Below are 25986 nucleotides of genomic sequence, written 5' to 3'. Positions count from 1 at the left end.
TGAGTGATTGAATGCGTGCCAGTAGAGAGGTGGAGGAGGAGGAGGAGGAGGGACCTCCCCCCCACCGCCGCCACCACCACCGCTGCCGCCTCAACCCCCCAATGAAATGGTTTCTCCCACAATTAATGCAGTGCACCTGTGATGCTCGATAAAGAGTGCTGCACTGTGCACAGGTGTGGAACATTAGTTCTGGGGGTGTTCCTTGAAAAAGACAAGCTTCTGCCTCTCTCCCCTGTAATAACACACTAGGACACACACATTCACCAGCGGGGGTGCACGCGCACACACTCGCACGCAATCAGCATTTGTAAGGGAGGGGAAGAAAAAATAAATAAAGTGTGCTGATGCTGTGAGAAAAGTAAAAATATGTAAATGAACTCGGTGCCCAAGAATCAATCCTGTCATTCACAGTTCTGCACACATCAAAGCACAGGTAACCAACTTTGAATGTGTGTGTCCTCATGCGAGCACACATCGCTGGCATCTGTTTGTTTGTGTTGGTACGGAATAAGTGTGAATGTGTGTGTGTGTGTGTGTGTGTGTGTGTGTGTGTGTGTGTGTGTGTGTGTGTGTGTGTGTGTGTGTGTGTGTGTGTGTGTGTGTGTGTGTGTGTGTGTGTGTGTGTGTGTGTGTGTGTGTGTGTGTGTGTGTGTGTGTGTGTGTGTGTGTGTGTGTGTGATGGAAAGTGGGACAGAACATGCATTGAAAGTCACTGTGCTCTTTTAAAGCCCTTACTGTCGTCATGCTGTAACATTTAAGTAGGTACCAGTTATGGGCCATCATAGATTGGATGTTCAAAGAGGATCTCTTACTCAGAGGGAAAAAAAGAAGACTTTATCCTTTGAATGGAACTCTCTGAAGAGAGGCAGAGATGGACTGATAAAGAAGACAAGAGATACTCAACCTTAGAGATAGACCTCTGAGATAAACGCAGTAATAGACATATTAAAATACAGATGCAGTGGGAGATAGAGAGCAGCAGTAATAAGAAATGTACTAATGTGCTTCTCTTGCTAATGTCTATTTTGATGCTCTTAGCTTAACCCAGTCTGTAACTAGGTCATTAAGTAGCCTACCAAACGCAGTCCTAGATAATCCTTTAGAATTAAGTGTGTCTGCGTGTTGAATATTCAATAAAAGAGTAAATATAGCTTCAATACACTGTGCTGATGCTGTTCAAAACTGTAAGAGATATATGCAGTTTTTAATAATTGCTTTACATTGTATTAAAAGAGAAATGAACAAAATCACAGTTTAGTAGAAGCCCATTTTGAATGTTATCCGCCCATTTCAAGTCTGTATCAGTGGTTTCATTCCAATGTGTCAGAAAGGCCAAACTGCTCTGCTATCAAATGAGATATCAGGTCAGAATGAAGGAGAGCGAAAGTTACAAACATACAAAAAACCCTTCTTTAGGTTGAGGCAAGAACAAATCTTGGTTAGGTTTAAGAAAAGTTTGGGTTAAAAGTGAAATGTAACGTTGCAAACCTTGTTAGTTTTTCTACAGGATGCAAACAGCAGCCTCCTGAGTAAAAGTCTTGTTGCTTTTGGAGTTTCTTCCCATCAGGTTACCAGAATTCTCCCTTTTCTCCTAATAATAATAATAATAATAATTCCTTTTGATGATGATCAACTGTGTATAGATTATGATACATTTGTTTTAGACAGCAGGCCCCTTCTGACCCACATTTTAAAGGCTGATTACCACTGATAAAGCATGTTTAAAGAGGACACATTCGGCTCTTTTCTGGGTGTATATCAGGATGTAGTGTCTCTACTGGGACATGTCTCCATGCTTTAATGTTCAAAAAGCTCTTTCTAATTGTTCTCATACTGCCTGTGCTGCAGCACCTCTTTTCACCCTCTGTCTGAAACCAGAGCCCAGTCTGCTCTGATTGGTTAGCTGGCTGGTCATTGGTGATTAGTCATCCACTTAGAGATGTGTCTGAAATGTCCCGCCCCTTAGCAAAACAAATATAATGTGTTGGAGTGCTAGCCAATAGAAGCGCGAGTGTTCCATAGTGATGTCATTACGTTATGGAAGTAAACTAAGGGGTCCAAGGTTCAGGCAGGCGGGGGGGAGTGTGTGGGAGAGAAACTCCCTCTGGAGGGAACACAGGGAATGTAGCCTTTGGAGACCATTTACATGCACTATTACACACTACTAGGGACCACCCCAGAAAGCTCAATAAGACCTCTTTAATAGGGCAAACCATTCAAACTGGGTGTTGATGTCTTTAAAAGTCAACTTTGCACCTTGAAATAAATGTGGTTTCCTGTTTTGTAATCCATGCTGTGAAGCACACAGGTATTGCGTCACACGATCATTCCTTTCACATTATTCCACTTTTCGACAGGTGGCGGTAACACACAAGCAAACATGGATGTAAACGGTGCACGGGTTGAAATATCTCAAAAAGTATTAAACACATTTGCTTTGCTTCGAGGATACACCAAATGCAAAACCATGAATTTAAACAGAACATTGTTCGCAGAAGTCTCCACATGGTATGTTTGGAGCAGTTTGGGAAATTAAGGGAAATTCTATTTGCTGTTCAATATTAAAAGACTACTACTGTACATATGGCACATACCAGTAATATATATATATATATATATATATATATATATATATACATACATATACATTTTTTAAATACATATATCTACATCTACATAACTTCAGTAACACGGATGTAAGAAACATATCACACACATTTGTTTCTCAAAAAAAATAAAAACTGGAATTATGAATTATTTTAGTGCACATCAAGTCAATCTTTTCCACAAAAGGTTTATTTGTGCATTTACAATAAATACTTTTTTAAGAAACATAAGGTATTGTGCATGCCTTTATTGTGGCAATAGATACATGTTCTGCTTTCACCATTATGAAATCAATTGTGATTGCTATGTCTCTAAAATAATGGCATTTTAGATTAGCTACGACTCCCTTTACAACGCAAATACATAATCTCCCTTTGAAAATAAAAGACCCAGACAAACACTGCATCTAAATAAAAAGTGAAAAGATCCAGAAATTGTACAATTTGCAACTCACATGAGATGTTCCCTCATGAACACACATACACTCATATTAGAGCATTTCAATATACGAGTGGCATGAAAAATGACAGTATTTAGGATAGAACCCCCTTCAATTATGACCTCAGTGACAACGCATAATATGCTGTCCTTCGCTGCATTTTGAAATGAAGCTCCTCACTTACATTGAGGATGGCTGTGGGTGCAGCTGCTTTCTCTTCTACCTGGAACCTAATTGATCCATTAATCGCTGGGATTGGTCACAGAATGAAGACACCTGCTCTCCCACCTGGGTTTCTGTCAGATGGGACCATGTACCGATGTCATTTCCAAAAGCCTGTGTGTTCCCAGTTTCAATGTCTGAACAGTTTCCTATTTCAGGAGGAACATTAATTACTAAAAGAACAACCACAATAAAAGATGTAATGACCATGCTTGAGAAAAACCTGCATAATGTGTAAATACTCTTTTTATTTGTATGATTATGGTCGAAACAGTACTTACATCCTTTACTATGAGGATAATTATTTTGTCTACAAATACTCCATTACAACTGAACTCAAGTAGAAGTAGAAAGTAATATCAGCTAAATGTACTCTATATGCAGAATGGCTCTTTTCACAGAATGTATATAGAATATTATATTATCCTGGTATTACTCACAGATACATGTCATATCTTTTGAATGTTGTAGTTGTAAAAGGCAAACCAATTTGAGAAACTTTGTCAAATACTGGGTTGATTAGCAGTACAGTACTGCATCACTCCGAGCGAGCATAACATATGTACAAAGTAACTAGAAACAAAGATTTTAACTAAATGTACCGGAGTAAAAAGTACAATTTTTAGTGTCTATAAAGTATAAAGTAGCATCAAATGAAAATAATTTGAAAATAAATTCTAAATAGATAAGCATGGTACATGAGTAAATGTACTTAGTTACATTACAACACAAATGGTACATAAATACACATATTGATATATGGCAACATGATTAGGACTCATTTTCAACTTAGTGTAAAAAAGGGGAATGCAATGTTAAAAATGTGTCAATAGTGAAATATTATCTTTAAATGTGTGCAAATAGAGGAACTTGATGATTGCAAAAAAAAATCTATATCTAACATATTTGTGGAACGGATACATCAGGATACATGTTTGTGATATCTTGTGAAGATGGCATGTACGAATATACAAGCTAACAACATATTTTACAGAAAGGTTAGCATGTCACCATCAGTACATTTAAAAAGCATTTGAGTCATATTTATACAGAAGAAAGTAAAATTGTACTTTCAATACCACTAATCATTTTAGAACAGGTGTCACATTTTTCAAACAGTAATATCTCATTTGGGTGTCAAACACTTCCTTTATGTTTTCATAGCTGGAAATGAGTTTAGTGCCTCAGAGCTACATCATTAATTATGCACTTGACTTGAATGTGGATAAGTGCAGACTGTGACCTTGGGCTGTGACAGTCCTGCTCTGACCTTTCTCCCTCTCTGCGAGAACAAGGGCCCACATAGAGCATTCACACATCGTCATCTGAAAACATCATTCTCCTGTCCGTACGGAGAATGAATGTATTGTTGCATTCACGTCATATGGAAATAACTTAAGAAACAGCCTCACAGTAAAAAGCAATGGATTTCCATTGTTCATACACTGAAACTAGCGTCAGTGTGCCAAGTATTCTGTGCAGTTTTGGGTGTTTTTACAATATGAATACATTAATAATGTGTGTAAAAGCTATGGGCTAATTTAAAAAAATCCCTTATGCTAATGCATTTTGGCTGACTACTTTGAGTAGCAGTAGCTCTTGAAATAGATTTGACATACACTTCCTTTTTCTTACTTAAAGAAGCAAAATGCTCAGGTATGTTCACCAGCTCCCCCACACCTTGTAATACTTTTGCTCTTTTAAAAAGAAAAGTGAAATGATAAGCATCTTCGTTTCCAAGCTAGCACAACAGCATCCCAACACCGACTCATCATTCAGGAATTGTTTTCCCCTCCAAATTCTTATTTTGAATATATGCAGAAATTATGTTTGAACACCCGGTTTAAATGAGTCTGATAGGTTTAAATGTATCATAGCTATCAAAGGGGCCATATTCTGCTCATTTTCAGGTTCATATTTGTATGTAGTGTCTCTCCTGTGACATGTCTCCATGCTTTAATGTTCAGAAAGCTCTTTATTGTTCTCATACTGCCTGTGCTGCACCACCCATGTTCACCCTCTGTCTGAAACCAGAGCCCAGTCTGTTCTGATTGGTTAGCTGGTTGGGATTTGGTTGTGATCTGTTGTGATTTATCAACTGCTAAGAGATATCCCGCCCCTTAGCCTATCACGTGCAAGAAGTGCTACCCAATAGAAGCGTGAGTGTTACATAGTGATGTCATAATGTTACGAAGTAAACAAAGGAGTCCAGTAGAGGTGTTTCAGGCTGGGGGAGAGAAACTCCGGCCCAATCCCAAACCACGCCCTACACCCTACCCCTACACACTACCCCTCCGTTTGCGCGTTCGCGCGGAGGGTACGCCACATTAAGTGCTGTTCCAAACCAACCAGACTCAACGCTGTGTGTGTCTGTCAGGAAACACGCTGTTTTGATTGGTTAGCTGGCCGGCTCTTTTGTGATTGGTCGACCGCTTAGAGATGTCCCGTATACATACAATACAACACATCACATACAATGCTTTTGAGCGCCAGCCAATAGTACCGCGAGTGTTACACAGTGATGTCACTATGTTCGGGAAGTAAATAAAGGAGTCTATAAGAGGCGTTTCAGGTAGGGGGGGTGTGTGGGGGAGAAAACTCCCTCTGGAGTGAACACAGGGATTTTATCCTTTGCAGACCATTTACATGCACTAAAACCTATGTAACACACTACAGGAAAGGGAAACGACCAAAAAGCATAATATGGCCTCTTTAACAATTTTAAGAAAAACCAAATGATCATTCTCTGTGAATTAGAGATCAGCGATTTCTTTCGTCATTTGATCCATTGATAATGTTAAATTGTTGAGTTATTATCATTAAAGTATTCCAATTCCAGTACTATGTCTATTTGTCATGAGAGCAGGTAGAGGTCATATTTGCATATAGAGAAAAAAAGGGAATACAAAAATAACTAAACACCAAGAAACACAATTTGCATCTGAAATAATTAAAATGTTTCTCGTTGGATTGTATCATCAGGGGAGCTGTGTTTTTACCAAATCACAGTGGGTAATTTGTGATAAAAGTTTGACTCAATCACAATCTTGTGCAATTTTTACAAATAAACATCACAGTTGCCCTTACTTTAGTTGTGGATTGGATTTACGGTTTGATTCATTGTTTTATCCTTTTTAATACAGAGTAACACATAGTAATTGTTTTCTGGGGGGACAGAATGTCTTGTTGTGTGATCACAAACCGTCTTATGAATGCTGACTATCACCATCATTCCATCTTCTCCAGATGGCTGCCATTGAAGAGTCAAGTGTCCACTCTTTGCCACCAGTTCTCATCCCAAAACTTTAAATGACGCCTAGTTTCCAATTGATATTAAAACTAAAGGCCTGTTTTTCCTTCATAGAATGTGGTCTTTACGCGTGCATCCATCATTTGAATCTGCACATGTTTCAGCATGTGCTGCTCTGTCTTTGATGTTTCCTGCAATCTCCGATGGCACATAAAATAACCAAACTTGAACCTGCGTCTCAGTTTTTCTCAAGCTGTCTGCTGCATTTAAAATGCTAATATAAGACTAAACTGATTAATAATTAAACAATTACGGTCATGAATCAATAACTTCTGCACATATTTTTCATTAGTAAATTGCACAGAGTAAACAAAGAAGCAGTATTACCAATTCAAATGTGCATGGAGGAGGGGTTGGGGGGGGGCATTCTAATCGTCCTAACTTTGATGAAAAATAAACATTCGAGACAGTCACTCAAACAGTAAGGCCTCTGGTACCATTTCCCTCCGAAGTAGATCATGTTGTTGCTTTAGATACAGTTAGCTGGTTGATTATTCAAGTAAACATGGTTGGAACGTTTTTTAATGAAGTTCTCCAGTAAGAGAAGTCATGATCAGTCTGTAGAACATTTGGACAGATTTGATGCCCATCTGAGCGTCTTTAAAGTTGAACTGATTTCCGTTGCAATCTGTCTCTAGTTTCAGACTGCAGTACAAAGGAGCGACGTGTTTTTCTGATTAGTGCAACGACTGCTTGATTGACTTTTTGTCAAAGGCTGCGTTTGTGCACGTGTGTTTGGTTTTTTTCTCGTCCTGACGGTTTTATGTCAAAGTGACACATTCATGGATCATTGTGGCTCATCATGCATATGCAACCGTCTCCCATCCCCAAGTGGCAGCACGGTAATAGCCGATGCCATGGCGGTAAGTGTAAAGCCTGAGAAACAAGGATAAAAGCATAAACAAATCTGCGATAAGAAATATGACATGGCTATCAGCATGCAGAATAGACCCAGCCCTGCGAGCGCAGCACCCAGATTAATGATAAATTACGAGGACCTGGGCTTGTTTATAGCTCTCATTTTCCTTGCTGCACCTGCTCATATTCTCTTGGCCTAGAGCAGCCCCCTCTTTCTTTTTCTATTTTCTCTCTCCATCTCTCATGCTCCTTCACCCCCCCCTGACTCCCCCATCCCCACAACCAGCCTTTCCTTTTCTCTGAGTAGGTGCTTATTTAAAATGGTCCTGTGTTTCTAAAGCACTCCGCCAAAACCGGTGGGACACCCCGTGAAAACATAATCTGTGGGTGTATAACCGGTGTTTTTAAAGGAGAGGGGGGGAGAAAGGGGATAAGAAAAAAGGGTGAGTTAAGGAGACTGTAAATGAGAGACAGAGATAAATATGAGCAGGGAAGAGACGAGTTAGAATAAAAGGTGAGTGGAGAGAAATATTTTGATGCATAACGCAGGAGTGGAAGAAAAAAAAGAAAAAGATAATGCCCCGAATGAGATGAGAGCGGTGTGCAGACGCAGCGGCCTTTTAGTAGCAGCTCTTGTAATAATACACCGCCCGGCATCAACGCAATGCTTAATTTTAATATTAATTACAAATATCTCTCCACAACAAGGAAATAATTTGACAATCACTTTGGCCCCGAGTACTGTATTTAATGCAAAGTGGGGCTAAGGGCGAGAGCAGTCAATATGGAGAACTAAAGTCTGACCCCCCCTCTCTTCTGCCCCCCCCCACACCCCCTTTCCCTCACCTCATTACATGAAGTGTGAATGTTAATTCTAGTGGGTTTATTAGTTAGAATCAAGGAGGGGGAAAAATGAGAAGAGGTTAGCATTTTTATTGTTCATTACAAGTGGCTCTCTGGTGGTACCTGGGAATTTTTTGGGGGGCTGCCGTCTGTTAGGCCATGGGGGTGTGTGTGTGTGTGTGTGTGTGTGTGTGTGTGTGTGTGTGTGTGTGTGTGTGTGTGTGTGTGTGTGTGTGTGTGTGTGTGTGTGTGTGTGTGTGTGTGTGTGTGTGTGTGTGTGTGTGTGTGTGTGCGTGTGCGTGTGTGGGGTGATAAAGGGGGCAGTGGGGTGGGTGGTTTTGGAGAAGGGGTGCTACGAGTGGCTATTGTCTGATTCATAATTATATTTTTATTATGACTGAGCTCCGGGGCCCCCTCACACTGTACAAAGCAATTTCTGCTAGAGAGCGCTACGAGGGCAAAGTGTTTACATACCAAATTATAAGAATATACTGAAAGCGTTTGGCTGTTAATAAGCCGTAATCACTTCCCCTAATTTAATCCGGTTGCTATGGTAAACAAATGACACTTGAGGCTGATGGCGGTGAAGGAGGAGGAGGAGGAGAGGAAGAGGTGCGCCCGGTCGAACGAGGCAGAGAAAAATAGCTGATTGAAGAAAACTGACACACACTTACAGGACACCTGCTGTGCTCCGTATATATGTAAGGAGGGATGTGTGTGTGATGTTATAAGAAGAGGGGGGGGGGGGCACTTATGTGTGTTGGTCAGAGACAGCTGTCTGTGCAGTCAGCAATGCTGCTCTCCTCAGAAAGCAGAAAATTGAGCGGGAATTGGGCTAATTGTACGGAATGATTGATGCTAGTGGAAACTACAGTACATTATAAACACAAAAGCACACTCATAAGGCTGCTCTCATACACACACTTGTATCATACGCAGTCATGCAATCCCTAACACTTAGCACACATAAGCATACACACACACACACACACACACACACACACACACACACACACACACTTCCTGTCTGCTGTATAAAGCCCTTTCTCGCAAATCCCATAAAAGCTGTTTTCAGGCATACAGTAGAGACAGTGGTGGTTATACAGCAGACCAGATATTGATAGCAATGATGTAAACTGTATATATTTTTGATTTTACAAATGGCCATGCATTGTTTTAAAGGTCCCATGTCATGCTTTTCCGGTTATTACCCGTCCCCTTGTGTGTTATGAAGGTTTTTCTGCATGTAAACGGTCTGCAAAGTCACAAACCCTCAAAGTACACCCTGTAGCGAGTAAAACTCTAACACAGAAAAGACCTGTCTATGCTGCCCCAGAACGCCTCGTTGGAGATTTCTCTTTTTCCATTGTTTTCTTCCTGGGTATGGTGACGTGTCCATACCAAAATGGACCAATCCGTGGAGCCGTTACGTTACGTCCGCGGAGCCGTTACGTTAAGTCTGTGGATTGGTCCAAATTGACCAATCCGCGGACTTCTCACACACACACACTCAATATTTTCTCAGCTGCAGCTCCGCCGATTTCTCCTCCCTGAGACGGCGGGACGCGGCGAGGCTTTGAGTCTGTGTGTGAGCACACACACAAACTCCCAGTCAGGCTGCGGGTGTGTGTGTGTGCTCGGGCTGTGTTTCGCTGTGTCTCGCTGTCTCGCAGTCTCGCAGACGGCCACTGGGCTCATAGGGAGGGGGGGCAGGAGCTCCAACAAGCCGTTTAGGACAGAGAGTGAATACACATACTATACAGAGATGCTTTATGAGAAACCAATGTGAGGTTGGAAAATTGCACAATATAAATCTATTCTAGTAGACCTCAACAATGGAATTATGATCAGTAGAAATGGCCATGACATGGGACCTTTAACACAGTTAATGTCGAGATACAAGTTACTAAAATATCAGTGATGAGAAGAATGACAATTGAAAATTAAAATAAGGACAGAACAAAGTGAAAGTTTCAGTAATAGAGACACAAATCATACATTTATTATTAATGGTTTTTACTTTTTAGTGAATTCAGATTTTATGAAATTTTGCCGACAATTCATTGACAACGATTTTGATAACTGGTTTAACGTTTAAAGTAAATTATCAAGCAAAAATATCTAATTTGCAGGTTTTTATCTCTCAAATTTGACAATATTCAGCTTTTTTCAGATCTTTGTAAATGTTATGTTGGAGTTTTGGACTGTTGAAACAAAAACAAGCAATTCAAGATGCAACCTTTTGTTCTGTAAAAGTAAAGTCACAAGTCACATACCTAATATGATCTATTTCTTCATGTATGTGTCCAGTTGTCCAACTGCATAAATTCCCCGAGTGCAGCTGCTTTTCAACGTGACTATTCCCAGGGACAGACCTGTGATTTACAAGAGTATCACGACGTGCGAATAAATCTGACTTTACACGTGAGAAAAACCAGAGGGAGAACAGCTGATTCTTTTATGACGGAAAAAGAAGAAGGTGATGAGTTATTCTGGTGAAGATGTCATGGTAACATCCCGAATGAGGGAATGCAGTAAAGTGATGATGATGATGATGATGACAATGAGGAAAATAATGGTAACACATGGATACCAATCAGTGATCACACACCTAAATGTGCACTATATTCTGTCACCTCTTGAACTTGCCAACAGCAGAACATGCTAGGTTGTTTATATTACACGAGACAATGATTACTTACAAAAATTCATCTGCATGCAGAATGATTGTCTATTAGGATGCATGTTCACTGCTGTCAGAACTCCGTCTGCTTGTGCATATCAACACTTCCAACACATTTTTCGCAATGTGTAGCTATTAGTTGGAAACCTTATTTCCTTTCAGGGGTTATATAAGAGAAAGTAGAATCCAAGTTTTCTCCTCCATTGATTTTTTTTATCACCTCTCAGTGTCTCATGCTGATTCAAATTGAAATCCTAAAGAAAAATCTCCACTTCTACACTCTAATCCAGCAAACAAGAGCGGCTGAAGAGAAAGGGGATGAATGGTTGACAATGGATTCACTTCTTTCAGAGAAGCAAATCCTTACCTGTCATTTCTAAGTCCGCGATGCAAAGGTACAGATAATTGCATCGCAATAGTGTCAGTGTATCATAAATTCAGCTACTAAATCAGTCAATCTTAAATATTCCCTTACAAGATCCTTTTTTCTGGCATGTAAACATTCGTAGATTTATGCGTTTTAAATATATTTTAATTGTAGCTGCCTTGGTAGGGAACATGGCTCTTTACATATCGGCATCACAAATCTGGATCTATAGAGTGGTGCAGTTTTACCACTTCTGGGCCCCTTGTCTCAAATGCAAAGCTTTTTATAATGGTTAGATGCCTGAAATAGGGTATGTAGTTAGGAAGTTAACAAGATTTCAACTTTTATTCTATGACATATAATACACCAGTAGTTACCCCACTGTTGTATGGCCAAAGCTTCATTGTCTTATAAATACAGCAGATGCTAAAAAGTATCTAAATAAAACTACTAAATGTCCAACCCAGTCTCACGGCATTTCGTGTTATAATCACGAAATGAATCTATTGATTCGTGTTCACCAACACGATTTCCCCATTTCTTTCGTGTCACACAGAACGATTTTAAAAGCAATGTAAATAATAACAAATTAGAATGAAAAAAAGATTTAAAAAATACAGATGTCAGTATCCTGAGGCTCTGAGCCCCATTTCTTTTCCTCACGGATGGCGAAAAAAGTCCGACGTTATACAATTTAAAAGAAAAACAATAATCGTGGCTTGATATTGAGTAAGAAAATGTTTTTATGAACCACACAGCTTCTGGTCTTCCAAGACCTGACCGGACAAAAAGACGTGGTGCAGGCACGAAACATACTACCAATAGAAATACATTGCTTTTAAAATCATTGTGTGTGACACGAAAAAAATGGGAAAATCGTGTTGGTGAACACGAATCAATAGATTACATTTATTTCGTGACTATTATACGAAATGCCGTGAGACTGGGTTGAAATGTCACCACACCGAACGTTAGCCACCTTTAGCTTAGCGTTGCACCACTCTTTTAGTTTTTTAATAGTTTAATGGTAGCCGCCTCATTAGGAAATGAGACTCTTTACATATTGGCCCCACAAATCTGGATCTATAGATGAATGCAGGAATGATTCCTTAAAATCGGAAATCTGGTTAGCATTAAGCACTTCCTGCTCCCTCATCTTGAAGTCAACTTTTGTCAGAACAGTTAGATGCCTGCAATAAGGTCTGTGGTTAACACAATCAGAAAAACGTCAGTAAATACCCCACTCATGAATTTAAGAAGCTAACAAGTGACTAAATGAGACTACTAAATGTCATCACACCGAACATTAGCTGTCTCTAGCTTATAGCCATGTCATCACGGCGAACGTTAGCTGCCTTTAACTTAGCAACGTCCTCACGCTGAACATTAGTCACCTTAAGCTTAGCAACGTCATCATGCCGAACGTTAGCCGCCTTTAGCTTAGCAGTGTTGGCCTGAAGTCAACAGTGATGTAGTTCCTTTATAGCCTAATGTCAGCTTTTAACTTCTTGAGATAGCATCGAAGCTTAAAAAATCATTACAAATGTAGTTAACATGCAGAAATGATCTTGCTGAACAAAACATGTAAGTACTATAAACGTGTTTGCCAAAGATCTTATTTTTTTAAATATTCCAAAATATCATGGAAAAATCCCATTGCTTTTTTTCTAGGGAGCTCTTGCGGGTCGGCCTACAAAAATACATCATCACTGCACCACTCTATATGTTTTTAAATAGTTTAATGATAGCTGCCTCATAGGGAATATGGCTCTATATATTCGCCTCACAAATCTGGATCTATTGGACTCGAGAGACAGAGTGAAAAGAGACAGAGAGGACGCCTGTCCTTGTGGCTCTGTTAATGGTTTTCTTATTCTCTCTATCTTCTCTTATAGATGCATATCAATACATATCGTGGCGTCTGCATAGAGCCTGCCACATCCAATATCGCCTGGACATTTTACATAATTATTATTTTCAGGAGTCATTGGGGTCTCATAGAAGGGAATGTAAGTGACAGGCGTTTAAAATGGTTTTTAAATCATGCGGGATAACCAGGGCCTTTCAGAAATAATTGTGTCAAACTGCTTTGCACCTTTTTCGCCAATCAATATGCACACGTATTCACAGGCGGACGACTATCCATCAAAAGGCGCCGCTGCTCTTTAATATACATGCTTGCATTTTAATGGGCTACTTTAACAACAATACTGCAGACAACAATGTGTTTCTGTGTAATATTCCCGTAGAAATTGATGATACAGCCGCTTTCACGTAGCACAGGCTGCCTTCCTACGTGCCTATGGATAGAATGTACACACACACACACACACACACACACACACACACACACACTCACAAATAGAAATGAGCATGAGGTAAGCACACAAACACACATACAGTTTGTTAAGCGGTGGCCTAAGTCGATGTAATCACACTCACTTTGTTACGCGGCTCGTAAATGATTTAAAACTAGATTTCATGCATGCTTTCATACTAATTCACTCACTGGTATTTTTCATTTTGGCCGGAAAAACTCTGAGAACAATCATGAATTACTCCATTCTCAAATTAGGCCTCTAAACAGGACCGAGAGAGGGGGGATCTATTCATTTTCTTTTGATTACAATTATCGCCACTTGCAAGGAGCTTTGGGGTTTATATATTAAATAATGCATCATTTCATAATTATATAGAATATATAGATTTTTTTAAATAGGATACCGGGCAAAATGGTGACTTTAATTAGATCGGTGTGTAAGATATCTCGGGGGTATGATAAAACAATGTTAAATATCTCACAATGACTGTAAAATATGTTCCGACAGATAATGAAACACAAATAGCGTGTCGCTTTGCCGTGGCTCCTATTTGCCGAAACATTCCCACATGCATTTTTCTGAAATTTCATAATTATATTGAAGATATGATCAGGGGCTGACGCAGCTAGGTGCTAAATATCATGCTGCCTGTCCCCCCCACCCATTTAGAGGCATACATTATCATCCTGTTAATATCAGAGTAAATTACAAGAGTGTCGACAGGGAAAGGAAACTACTGGTACTGTAGGAGATGCGCGCACACACAAACACATGAACACACACACATTGGACTGTTTACCAATCCCAAATTGTAAAAATACTCTTGTTACAAGTGAAAGTCCTGCATTCCAAACTGTAGTTTAGTAAACTTATAGGCATTCAAGTATAATTCAAAGTAACAGTACTTATTGTGTGTTATGTCCCATTTTAGAATAAATGCTATCAAATTAATGGATTTGTATTATTAATGTGTTCATCACAGCTAGTAAATGTTTAAATGACTATATACTGCTGCTGCTGGATGTTTTAACCTGTAAATATATGTCAGTGTTTATTAATTAGTTGATTTATATTTTGTATGCTAATAATCCGAAATAATTTACGCAGTCAGAAAAATGTAGTGGAGTAAAAAGTACAATATTGGCTTCCAAAATGAAGTATTAAGCAGCATAAAAGGAAAATACCTCCAAATTGTACTTTGGTACAGTACTCGAGTAAATGTACTTTCCACCACTGAGTACACGTGAGCTAATAAACAGGCCGAGAAGGTCACTGGCGGCGTAATATCCACACAAGGATGAGCTAAGGCCAGAGATTAGCAAAGAGCTAAAGAGCACTTGGCAGAGCGAGAGGCGCTTTTACAATTAAAGCAGAATTAAAGATGCACTAGAACAGCAACACTTTGCCTGCAGCCTCTTTCAAAATGACAGCGGGCTCATTTGAAATGAAGGACACACAGTGGTTGTGTGTGCGTGCTTGTGTGTGCGTGCTTGTGTGTGCGTGGTTGTGTGTGCGTGCTTGTGTGTGCGTGCTTGTGTGTGCGTGGTTGTGCGTGCGTGCTTGTGTGTGCGTGCTTGTGTGTGCGTGTGCTTCCAGAAACCCTCTCCTATTATGATTGCAGGCCCCTCGTTTTGGTCTATATATAAAGTATGTAAATGTGGTCTGGCTGCGACAGTCAGAAGCGTCAATAGAAGTTGACAGCTGAATTATAACCGCAGCCCAACCCATCAGTCTTTTGTTTTAACAAACGGAGAATGAAGCCTTTTTAAAACTCAACAAAGGCCTTTTAATCAAATTCTCAAGGTTGTTGGCTTTAGCATTGTATTAGTTTAATAGTTTCTGCTGCACCATTGACGTTAATGACACATTCCTATGTAAATATAATGTGGCTCCCAGAAGCCATCAAAACATTTTAAGGTCCAATGAATACAGTTGCATTTCTATTTTTTTGCCTCCCCCTCCCTTTCTCTCCCCCCTCCTCATACAGAAATGTCTTTTTATTTAGCAATCTCCGCACAGTGCATGGTGATACAATAAAAAGGAGGGGAGATTGATTAATGGAGACTTTAAGGTAGTGATGCGCAGCACTGATACAAATAACTGTGGAGAGACAGAGGGGAGAGATTGTGCCTCACACACACAACCACACACACACATACTTTTAAAGAATTCACTTATGGAACCACATATCAGGAATCACAGCTGTGGGGGGGGGGGGGGGGGCACACACACACACAAATCTAAATCACATGTACAGTTTAAAGGCCTTTGGCATAGATTCATCACCCGCGATTGAAAGATAATGAAACTGCATATTTTCTCACCATTCAGAGGCTGATGAAAGCATTTAGAGTAATATAGCAGAATACATTAAAAGCAGTATCATATTTTGAGAAGCCTCATAACAAGTTAGTGTCTAAAGAAGAAAGAAATGTGGAGACATCTTGCCCCATATCTCCAGAATGTGTGATAGGGTGCCTTTTGTGTGTATGAATCGCTTAATCAAGTCTTTGGGGGATATACTGTATTTAAGTGGTTGTTGGTTATTTAAATAGGGAGAAGAAAAATTCTGATACTTGAGAGCTGGCTTTGAGATCACACCACATTTGCAAATACGCTTGCATACACAAAAGCGAATCAGAGGGAGATGTAATGGAGATTTTTCATGCTCGACGTGTACATAAGCTAAGAATCAGCGTTCAATCACTACATCGTGTTTTGTTTTCTGCGTTTTTCTTCATCCGTCCTTTAATAGCTTAACACACTGAAATTAACATCCCAATGTCACATGTAATGGTCGACAACACACTTTCCTAAGAATCAGTATTAATCATTCACAAGATATAATGTAGTTCATTCGGTGCTTTCTACACATTGCAAATATATTGATTCATTAAATGCACATCATCATTATAATCTCTATATCAAACCATTGAAATGGTTTGATACACAGATGAAGTCCAGCATTACAAGTGTCACTAACTAAAGGTAAAACATGGTTTTGATGCAAAGGTCTGAGATGTTTGACCATTTTACTTACATAACTTCTGAAGATTTGTAAAAAGGAAAGGAATCAAAACCCACCCACACGTGTTCATTTTACTAACTTCGTATTTTATGTCTGTAGACCTTTTTGCATATTTAAAACAACATTTCTGGAAATTTGTTAAACAACAAATAATTGTCTTAGTGTGAGTGACCGGTTTTATGATGATATATTTTTGTAAAAAATAAACAGCTGGTATATAACATTGTATTCCTTAAAACATAGCTACATTTGATTTCATTTTGTTGACAGCATTTTCTGATTTAAAGGACTAATGTTTGGAGGTATTCAAAATCCTCTTCGGAAAAATCTTTGACTCTTAATTGTCAAGAATAAAAACAAAAATTCATGACCTGGGTTTTTTCAAATTGCTGTTCTTCGAATGTAGGCAAACTACTGCATATTTAATTACATAATGCCTCATTTTCAAATTCAAACATAATATTTCACAAAACGTATAACTAAAAATATCAAGTGTTTTAATTGTAGGTTTAACTGGGGAGGTTTGATGGTGATATTTTTACCCTATTCACCTGTAGTCTCTCTCCTTAAGTCAAAGTAAATCCGGCACTTGAGGGATATCTGTCGCCACTTTTTAATAGCGGGTAGCTGGGTCCTCCACATTAACTTTTTCATTTCTCTAAATAACAAACATTAATCCTAGGGGTTAGGGTTATTTAGAGTCGGAAAAAAACAAAAGAAGTGCGTATTTAGAGAGTCAGAAAAATAAATTAAAAAGTGGCGACAGATAACCCACAAGTACCGAAAATCCTTTAAAACTAGTCAGTACTAATTATGCAGCTGTATGTGAAATTAAGTTATCATTAAAGATATTGTAACTTGTTGCTAGACCTATTTCAACTTCCAAACATGAATTATAGTAGTATAAATAATTGTCTACTACTACGATGAAAGACTATATGTATTTTTCAGTTGTGTCAACACAGTAATCCTCATCCTAACATTATAGAAATGTACAAAAAGTGTGATGACTTCCATTTTAAATAGGTATATTTAACAAAACAGATTTGCCAATGACATGAATGATCCTATTTCAAATGTCTGTAAACCCTGTTTAAAATGTGTCTCACATTTGGAATCATGTGTTTGGTTTTAGCAGATCACTGTTTTCTGATACTCACTGGCTCTATTGTCGCCCAACCAAATATTGCCCAATAGTTTTTCATTGTTCGGCGTGTAAAAGCATTTTATATTATGTACAGATTATCATGATTACAATTTGTTCATAATCCATTTAGAAAAGAGCTTATAGTTCCTTATGATAGCATGTGAGCACCACTTGGAGAAAAGTGCTACCAAATAAAAGATCAAGTGCATTTGAGCATTCCCATTTCACACAGACTGTAACACACATTGCACAGATTTCTCATGCATCGTCTTCCTGAGCTATGGGCTGTAACATTTGCTTTCTTAGTCAAGGAGAACAATCTCATTTGCAGGGAAACAAATTAGAAAAAAAGATGTAGCTGTGACAATACCTCAAATTTGATCCTTTTTATTCTTCCCCTTTTCTGCCTTTTTAATTTACAATGCAAAGTGTAAAAATAAACATTGAGGGCTCAATTTAGTGTGGTTTTCAGCCGTGGCACCTAATCCCCCAACCCCACCCCTTGTCACGATGTGCTTGAGGTTGTAGATTTTCCCGGGGTGTGTATGTGTGTGTGGGGGGGTTCATTGAATGAGAGATAGGTGGGCAAAGAGGAGGGCCCTAAGGCCTCAGCAACACATACCGTACCCTAATCCCACACACGCTACAACAGAATTGTAAAGGTGCCCCGACGTGCTCATGAAAACACACACTGCCACACACCACCGTGGACAAACCGCGAAACAACTTAAAGCGCTAACAAAAGAAGAGTTTGTTCGTTTGACAAGGATCTCCACGGTGGGAAAATGTGTTAAAAAGAACACAATAATAGGTGAGGGGGGGAGACGGTGTGCCCCTAAGACACATGCAAGTATTTAACCCTGTGCTTGCTGTCAATCACTCTGCTAGACGTTCAGCGGGAGAGATTTCTTTCCGTTTGTGACCTTATGAAATGATTGCCCATCTGCATTTGTTCTGCTTTACAGAGGAAAGAGGAGACAGGGAAAAAGAATGTGTCACTTCAAAGTGTTAGCGCCTGCACATGTGTGATCACCCAGACAGACCCGTGTGATGACTGCCCCTTATACTCACATCACTTCTGTGACAAGCCCGTCCACACACCTGCCCAGTGGGAGGCTATCTACCTGACGAGGAGGACCCCGCGGCAGGAGGGACGGCGAGCTGACGAGATCAAGCGTCCCCGGCAGACGGACAGAGAGGAAGCTCGAGGAGAAGACGGGAGTGAAGTTATAGATAATCTTTTCGCTGTTGAGTAAACACACACTGTTTGTTGAGTCTGTCGCCAGGGCCGAGCCAAGCCGCAAATGACGGATGCAACAGCGTTAGCTAGCTGATTAAAGCCCTATCTTCTTCAAAGTAGGGGGGGATTTTCACTCTGACATTTAAAGAACAAACACAATGCTCAGTTGGGTGGCATATTTGCCCATTGTTCCTTTTAAAGATAAAACTTCTGCCCATGTGGAAGTTTAAATCTCCTCGGGTAGCTTGTATCTGACTGTTTTCTCTCTCAGTGCCGCTGTTTGTGTTTCTATATGGTTCTTTATGACAGTACATGTCTGTGTGTGCCCATGTGTGCTCCTGCATATAAACCCTCATTCAGATAGACCTCGGTCCAACTTTGGCGGTGGCCCGCGGCCACATGGAGTGGTCTGATAGAGCAGTGGAGTCTACGGGAGTCACACACACTGCTGTCGTATGGTGGGGCCTCTCTTATCGGAGCCGCCAGCACGGTAAGCTAGGATTAGCATCTAGATCTGTGAAGACTGGACGTCAGCACAGGGGACAATGGTGACAGAAGAGAGGAGGGCGCAGGATGAGAAGATGGAGATAGAGGGGGCGGATGGAAGGGGAGGGTAAGAGCATATAGACGGATGTCATACTCACCATTCACATTTCTGCCATCCCCCACTTACTAGTGTGAGCATTTTCTTTCCTTTTCCTGCCCTTTAAGCCATGTTGCTTTCCTTTTTCTTACTCTCATGTTGTCCCTGTGGACAAAGTGCATGAGAGCAGCATGTGTTCATGCCTTCTTGGACTTTTTTGGTGGTCTAATGTGGAGGACGCACTTCGAAACCACAGAAACATCACACTCATGGAGCAGGCTAAGTGGGCCCTGTTTTTGAAGTCTTTCTTTGAAATAAGCGAGGCAATCCCTTGGCCCAGGGATCATATTCTATTTACGTTCCCTTTGCCAACGACACAGGCGACGCTGGCCAAATTCACAAAAGAAGATCCACATTGGAAAATCCGGCTAATCCCTGATTGAAAGTTCATGTGTTGGCTTCGATGGATAAGCTCTGGCAGATTTTCCCAGGAAAGGGGAGTAACGAAAAAAATAAAAGGCAACAAAACTGGGATCCTTTTTAGTTAAAAAGTGGACTCAGTGTCAGTGGCAGGCAAGCAAAGCTCATGTCCGCTTGTCAAGAGCTGCCTTTCATGCTCAAGGCCGCAGAGAGAGGTTGTGTTGTCGTCTTAAGAAGGCGTTGGGGTTAGTTGGTCGTTCCAAAGGTCGCCCTCATACATCGGCCAGGACTAATGCTACCTTAGATTATTACGTTTTCTTTGTCCATCTACTGCTTCCAGCATCCACTCCTTCATCTCTCATGTTCCCAGTCTGTCTCTCCATCTCTTCCTCCCTCCTTCCCTGGCTGCCTCTCTCCTCTCTCTCTTCCAGGGGTGGTGGCTATGGCTAGAGAGCCTGCACAGATGGCAGGCCAGCTTGCCTTCAGGGGAAGGGCTCCACAGCTTAAACTTCCTCCATTTTTCCTCTTTTCTTCTTCAGCACAAACTTTTGGCCTGCAACTTCTCACGCCTAGCGAAGCCTTTATCTCGCCGTGCATGATGCGAGGGGGGAGGCAGGGTCCTCCAAGGGGGATGGGGGTGAGGTGGGGGCGAGCATGAGCTGTCCTCTGATCAATAGGGGCCATCAGTATCAGTGGAAACCTAACACAGAGGCCAGTAGAGTGGCGGTGGAGGCTCCGCGGGGCCATTGACTAGCCGATAATATGACACTTGAAATTGTCACGTTTCAAACGTAGATCCCATCATTCCACGGCAAGCAGCATCTTGTGCACTTTGGGTCGACTTGATTGATAAATCGCACAGGCGCTAGTTTGCTCAGATTCTCACATCCAGTGATTTTGCCTCTCAGGCTTCACTTAGTCAGACAATAGGCGCATTAACAAGCACAAGTATTATCACAAGTCAGAGTTTCCTACTTTGTGTTCCTCTAGATCAGGGGTTTTCAAAGTGTGGGAAGGTGAGCCTCCCCTCAGAGAACCAACCCGGTATCACGGCAAGACGTGAACATGTGACGATCTACCATGCTGGGAGACGTGAATACGCGATTTAATGTCACGGTTTCGTCCCTTCAAACGTGACAGTTACACGGTATTGTTAACATGGCCCAACCAGTGGAGAAATACTCGGAAGTGCCAAGCAAATGGTCTACCGCGCCTATTGGTCGGTTTTTATTGTCAAAATAAGATGTTTTTAATTTATTTTTTAATCGTCACACTCGATTTCGCCGATTTTCTTGTTGCCCTAGCTGGTCGACACCTCTTTTAGCAGAAACAAAGGCTACATTAATGTATTAAATCGATGTTAATCCATGTGTGTGGATCATAGACTGGTGTGGATGTGGAATTAACGGACGTGACGTTGTGCGATTGCGTTGCCAGGCAACGCAATTTACAAACTCTTCAACTACAACCCTAATTATATTTAAAAACATTTTAGAAGGCCTCACGAAATACTTTAATGTAAATTAAAATGTAAATGTGAAGGGATGTGTGTAATGTGGTGATTGACATTATTCACCCACGGATCTATGGGTTGGGGGTATTGTTCCGCACGGACATTTTAGTTAACCGGACTCCTGTTGATGTGAAATCTGAAAACATTTTTTTTAAATAAAATAATACTTTATTCCGAGTGTGCTTGCTTTTCTCTTTGGAGGTCATCACATAACGGCATTGTAATACACGGTTCGGCTGCATTAAATATTACATATCTGCCGTAGTTCTTTATTTATAGAGCCCTGATGAGAAGACTTCTGGACAAACAGGAAGCACTGCCGCCAAAACTGAAAACGTGACGTGGATCATAAATATATCAGCAATTAAACAACATCTTACATTTATTTTCACACAATACGTCTCCTTGCAGTATCAATACAAATTCAGCTGACTTTTATATTGGATATTTGATCCAATTGGTAGATAGGCTGTATTTACACCATAACGGTGCACAGCTGATAGAAAGGCACATCTAGTGGTTAAAGCACGTTATTGAATTTTATTATTTTATTATTTTTCACAAAAATGAAACCATCAATAGCAAAAACAGAATTAACTGTCATTAGTAAACCACTCAAATAAAAAGATCATAAGTGGTTTTGTTTTACATATATTTTAAGGATAATAATAGCAATGTAACACTGTCTATGACACTTACTGTATAACACTGATTTGAAAAACATACAGAAAAAACTAATTCACTGCCCTTAATAAAGTATTTAAATATACATTTCAGGTGTGCTGTTTTGTTTAGATCATTGACATCTGGAGCTCTTTTAATGTCCTTTTTGATTATTGTTACACCAGAGGCCTGTACTACGAAGCTGGTTCAACCTAACCTGGATATGTTGGAGTTAGCCGGTTGGCCTAAGCCAAAACATACACGCTGGCGCTAAGCTGTACTACGACGCCGGTTATCAAGTGGATCGCTCAAGCCAGCCGTGTCCTATCTAGTTAGGTGCGCGTTCACATAAAAGGGGTGGTATTTGGAGCATTCAACCAATCTCAAACACGGACAAGCGTACTGACAGCGCAGCGTCATACTTCCTGAATGAAAAGTGAACTTTAATATTAGTCAAATATGAAGAAGTTAAACTTTAAACATCCATGACTTAAACACTTTATCCAGGATAAAAGCCACATAGCTGCACCTGCAAGGTGAATACAGCTGGTAAAAGAAAAAGCGTTTGAATGCGTACATTAACAGGTTTATGATATCACTGCCCCGTCTAAGACACGAGTGGATCTGACTTTAATTACATTTGACTCGAGTGTTTCGTCAACTTAATGTGTTGCTTAAAATAATACTTCTGCATACAGTATGTGACACTGTGAGTGTTGCACGGCCAGATACGGCTCAAGAAGCTGACTCAAATAAGGAAATATATGATACATTATGATGTGATATGATATGAATGATAATGAGACACATCGACGTCTGCACTCACAGTCCGCGGACTGTACTTAATGTTACTCTGATCCGGTTACTTATGTCGTGGCAGATATTTAAGTAAGCTTTCTTAACGCTAATGTTATAATAGTCAGATTGCTCTGAAGATGGGAGGGGATATTCTATTAATTTTCACGTTCACACAGTCAGTTGATTTTTGCCGGCCGTCTTTCCTGCAACGGCAGTTTTTCTGTATTTCCTTTATCCTGTAATATGAATTGATAGCTTTAAACTCCGCACACACGGAGCTCTGATTGGTCAGCAGGCGGTGCTTTCACTGAGTTGATCTCTTAGCCTGCCACCTAACCTGCTCCGGAGCAGGTTTGCCGCTCAGCATAAGTTACCATGGAAATCTAGCCTGCTAAAAAGAGAACCAGCATCGTAGGACCGGAAAGCCCGAGATTTCCCTGAATTTAGCCGGCTAAGCGAAAATCCAGCTTCGTAGTACAGGCCTCAGGTCTTGTCAAAACCTTTATTCCATATTCAATATCCATTACTAAACAAAACAGCAATTCTACTCCACTACAATTCAGAGGTTAACCTGGTATTTTTACTCCACTACATTTATTTGAGTTACTTTGCAGATTCTGATTAATGATGTGAAATATAAACAACCCTTAAATCAGACTTTAGTTACACCTGAGTAAAATTCAGGGAAGGTGATTGTCAAGTGCCAACGATCAGGAGAGATATTTGATAGTTGCTGCTTGAGAAGACTAAACATTTATCTGCAGATCCCTATAAAGTATATTCATTACTCGTTATTCTCTACTAATAGTTAATTAAGGACTGTATATAATGGCTATTTTGCATATCCCTTTCAAGATTTCAAGCTTTTCTAAGGTTAATTGACATATCATTATACACAACTAATTCAATAACGTGCTTTAACCACTAGGCGGTGCACACAAGGTACACACAGCATACCATAATAACTTTGTATTATTAGTGTAGGACACTTGTGTATGTATAACATCTGAAGATGTGTAGTTTTATTCATGTTTTCACATAATTGTACAGGATATTGCTATATTATTCACATGTTTTACTTCTAATATCTGATTTGTAAAACATCACAGACAGAAAGGTATATCCGTCATGTAACAGTAAGCCATTGAAATTCTGAATCCATAGATGTGTCTCCCATCACCCAAATCCCCTGACTATTCTCTCAACTCAGTATTTACATTCTTATATTCAAAGAAAATCAGTAATATCTTTAAAAAAGTCCTTTTATATCAGCTGTGCACCATTATGGTGTAAATATAACCTATCTACCAATTGGATCAAATATAAAAGTCAGCCGAATTACTATTGATACTGCAAGGAGACGTATTGTGTGAAAAGAAATGTAAGATGTTGTTTAATTGCTGATATATTTATGATCCACGTCACGTATTCAGTTTTGGCGGCAGTGCTTCCTGTTTGTCCAAAGGTCTGGTTGGGCCATGTTAACAATACCGTGTACCTGTCACGTTTGAAGGGACGAAACCGTGACATATTCACGTCTCCCAGCATGGTAGATCGTCACATGTTCACGTCTTGCCGTGATACCGGGTTGCAGAGAACATAAGAACAGCCGCGCCCCCCCTCCCAATTATTATTGCTATTATTATTATTATTATTATTGTTGTTGTTGCTATAATGCAGGGGTATTATTATCCAGTGGAATGCCCTTACCTACTGGCCTAGTTAAATCAAAGTGGTTACTTTTTTTTGGCTGGGCAGTGTAGTTTTACAAACCATCTTATTTGACTTTCTCACGACTTAAAACTGTTTTTTGGGGGCAGACCCCCACAAAGAAAAAAATATATTTACACACGTAAGGTCATCATCTTAACAGTTTGTTATGCTCATCGAGTCATCCGTGAGCAGAGCATCAAGTTGGCATGCCTATTACAGCTGAATGCGGCGATTACCATCTTGTTCAGCAAAACGCCTCACAAACTTATTAAGATCCAAAGCTTTAGTGCGTTTTGATTCAATGCTGAGTACAGCCAAACTTGACAGTCTCTTCTCTGTCATTGTAGACCGCAAATACCTCATTCCTTCCATCTACTTGGGTCTGAATGCTTTTCGTTTTGCGCCGTCCCGTTCAAATGAAATCAACGCCAATCACATTTCTACGCTCGCGCCAGGGCCGGGGGAGGGGTTACAAGGCTCGCGTCTTGTGCTGCATTCACTTGCACTCGGACATTAGGGATTTTCTCTCATAAATGTCCGATGAGCCACAACTTTTCTTTCAAAACAAAGCTGCCAACTGGGATGGCAGCTGGGGTGGCAAGGCTATTTTTAGGGTGGCAGTTGCCACCCCATGCCACCCCGGTAGATCCGCCCCTTCTTGACCGGTACTTGCTTTTGATCAAAGTCAATGTGGAAAACCCGCACTCACTCAGGTAGGCGGAGGTGAAGGGAATGAGCACTTTTACAGCCTTTTTGGCGAGGTGGGGGAACTCAGTCTTTACAGACAGCCAAAAGTGTGCAAGTGACGTTTTCTGCCAGACGCTGTCTCCTCTCTCACTTTAGGTAACTTCACTAAAAATCGATCCATGTTGCCACTCGCATAAAGTTAGCTGAAATTCTCGTTATTTTTTTCTCACGCTGCGCCTCCCCTGAAGCTCTCTGGCACCCCCCCCCCCCCCCCCCCCCGGGGAGGCGCGCCTCACACTTTGAAAACCACTGCTCTAGATCAATGTATCAATGTCTTCCTGAGATGACCCTGTGATAATGGTAATATTACCTCTCGCTATCTCTCCACATGTATCACTTCACACTCAAGTCAATGTGAACAATGTTCCTCTAATGGCTTGCTATACTTAAAGCCGTCACCAACGTAAGTGGTCTTGTTAGCGGTGGCCCCTCGCCTCTTCACGGTATCAGCCCAACAACTTGACCGGCGTCGAGTGTTCACCTG

The sequence above is a fragment of the Trematomus bernacchii genome, unplaced genomic scaffold (genome assembly GCF_902827165.1).
Source record: "Trematomus bernacchii unplaced genomic scaffold, fTreBer1.1, whole genome shotgun sequence".
Lineage (NCBI taxonomy): Eukaryota > Metazoa > Chordata > Actinopteri > Perciformes > Nototheniidae > Trematomus > Trematomus bernacchii.
This window is presented reverse-complemented; position numbering follows the sequence as displayed.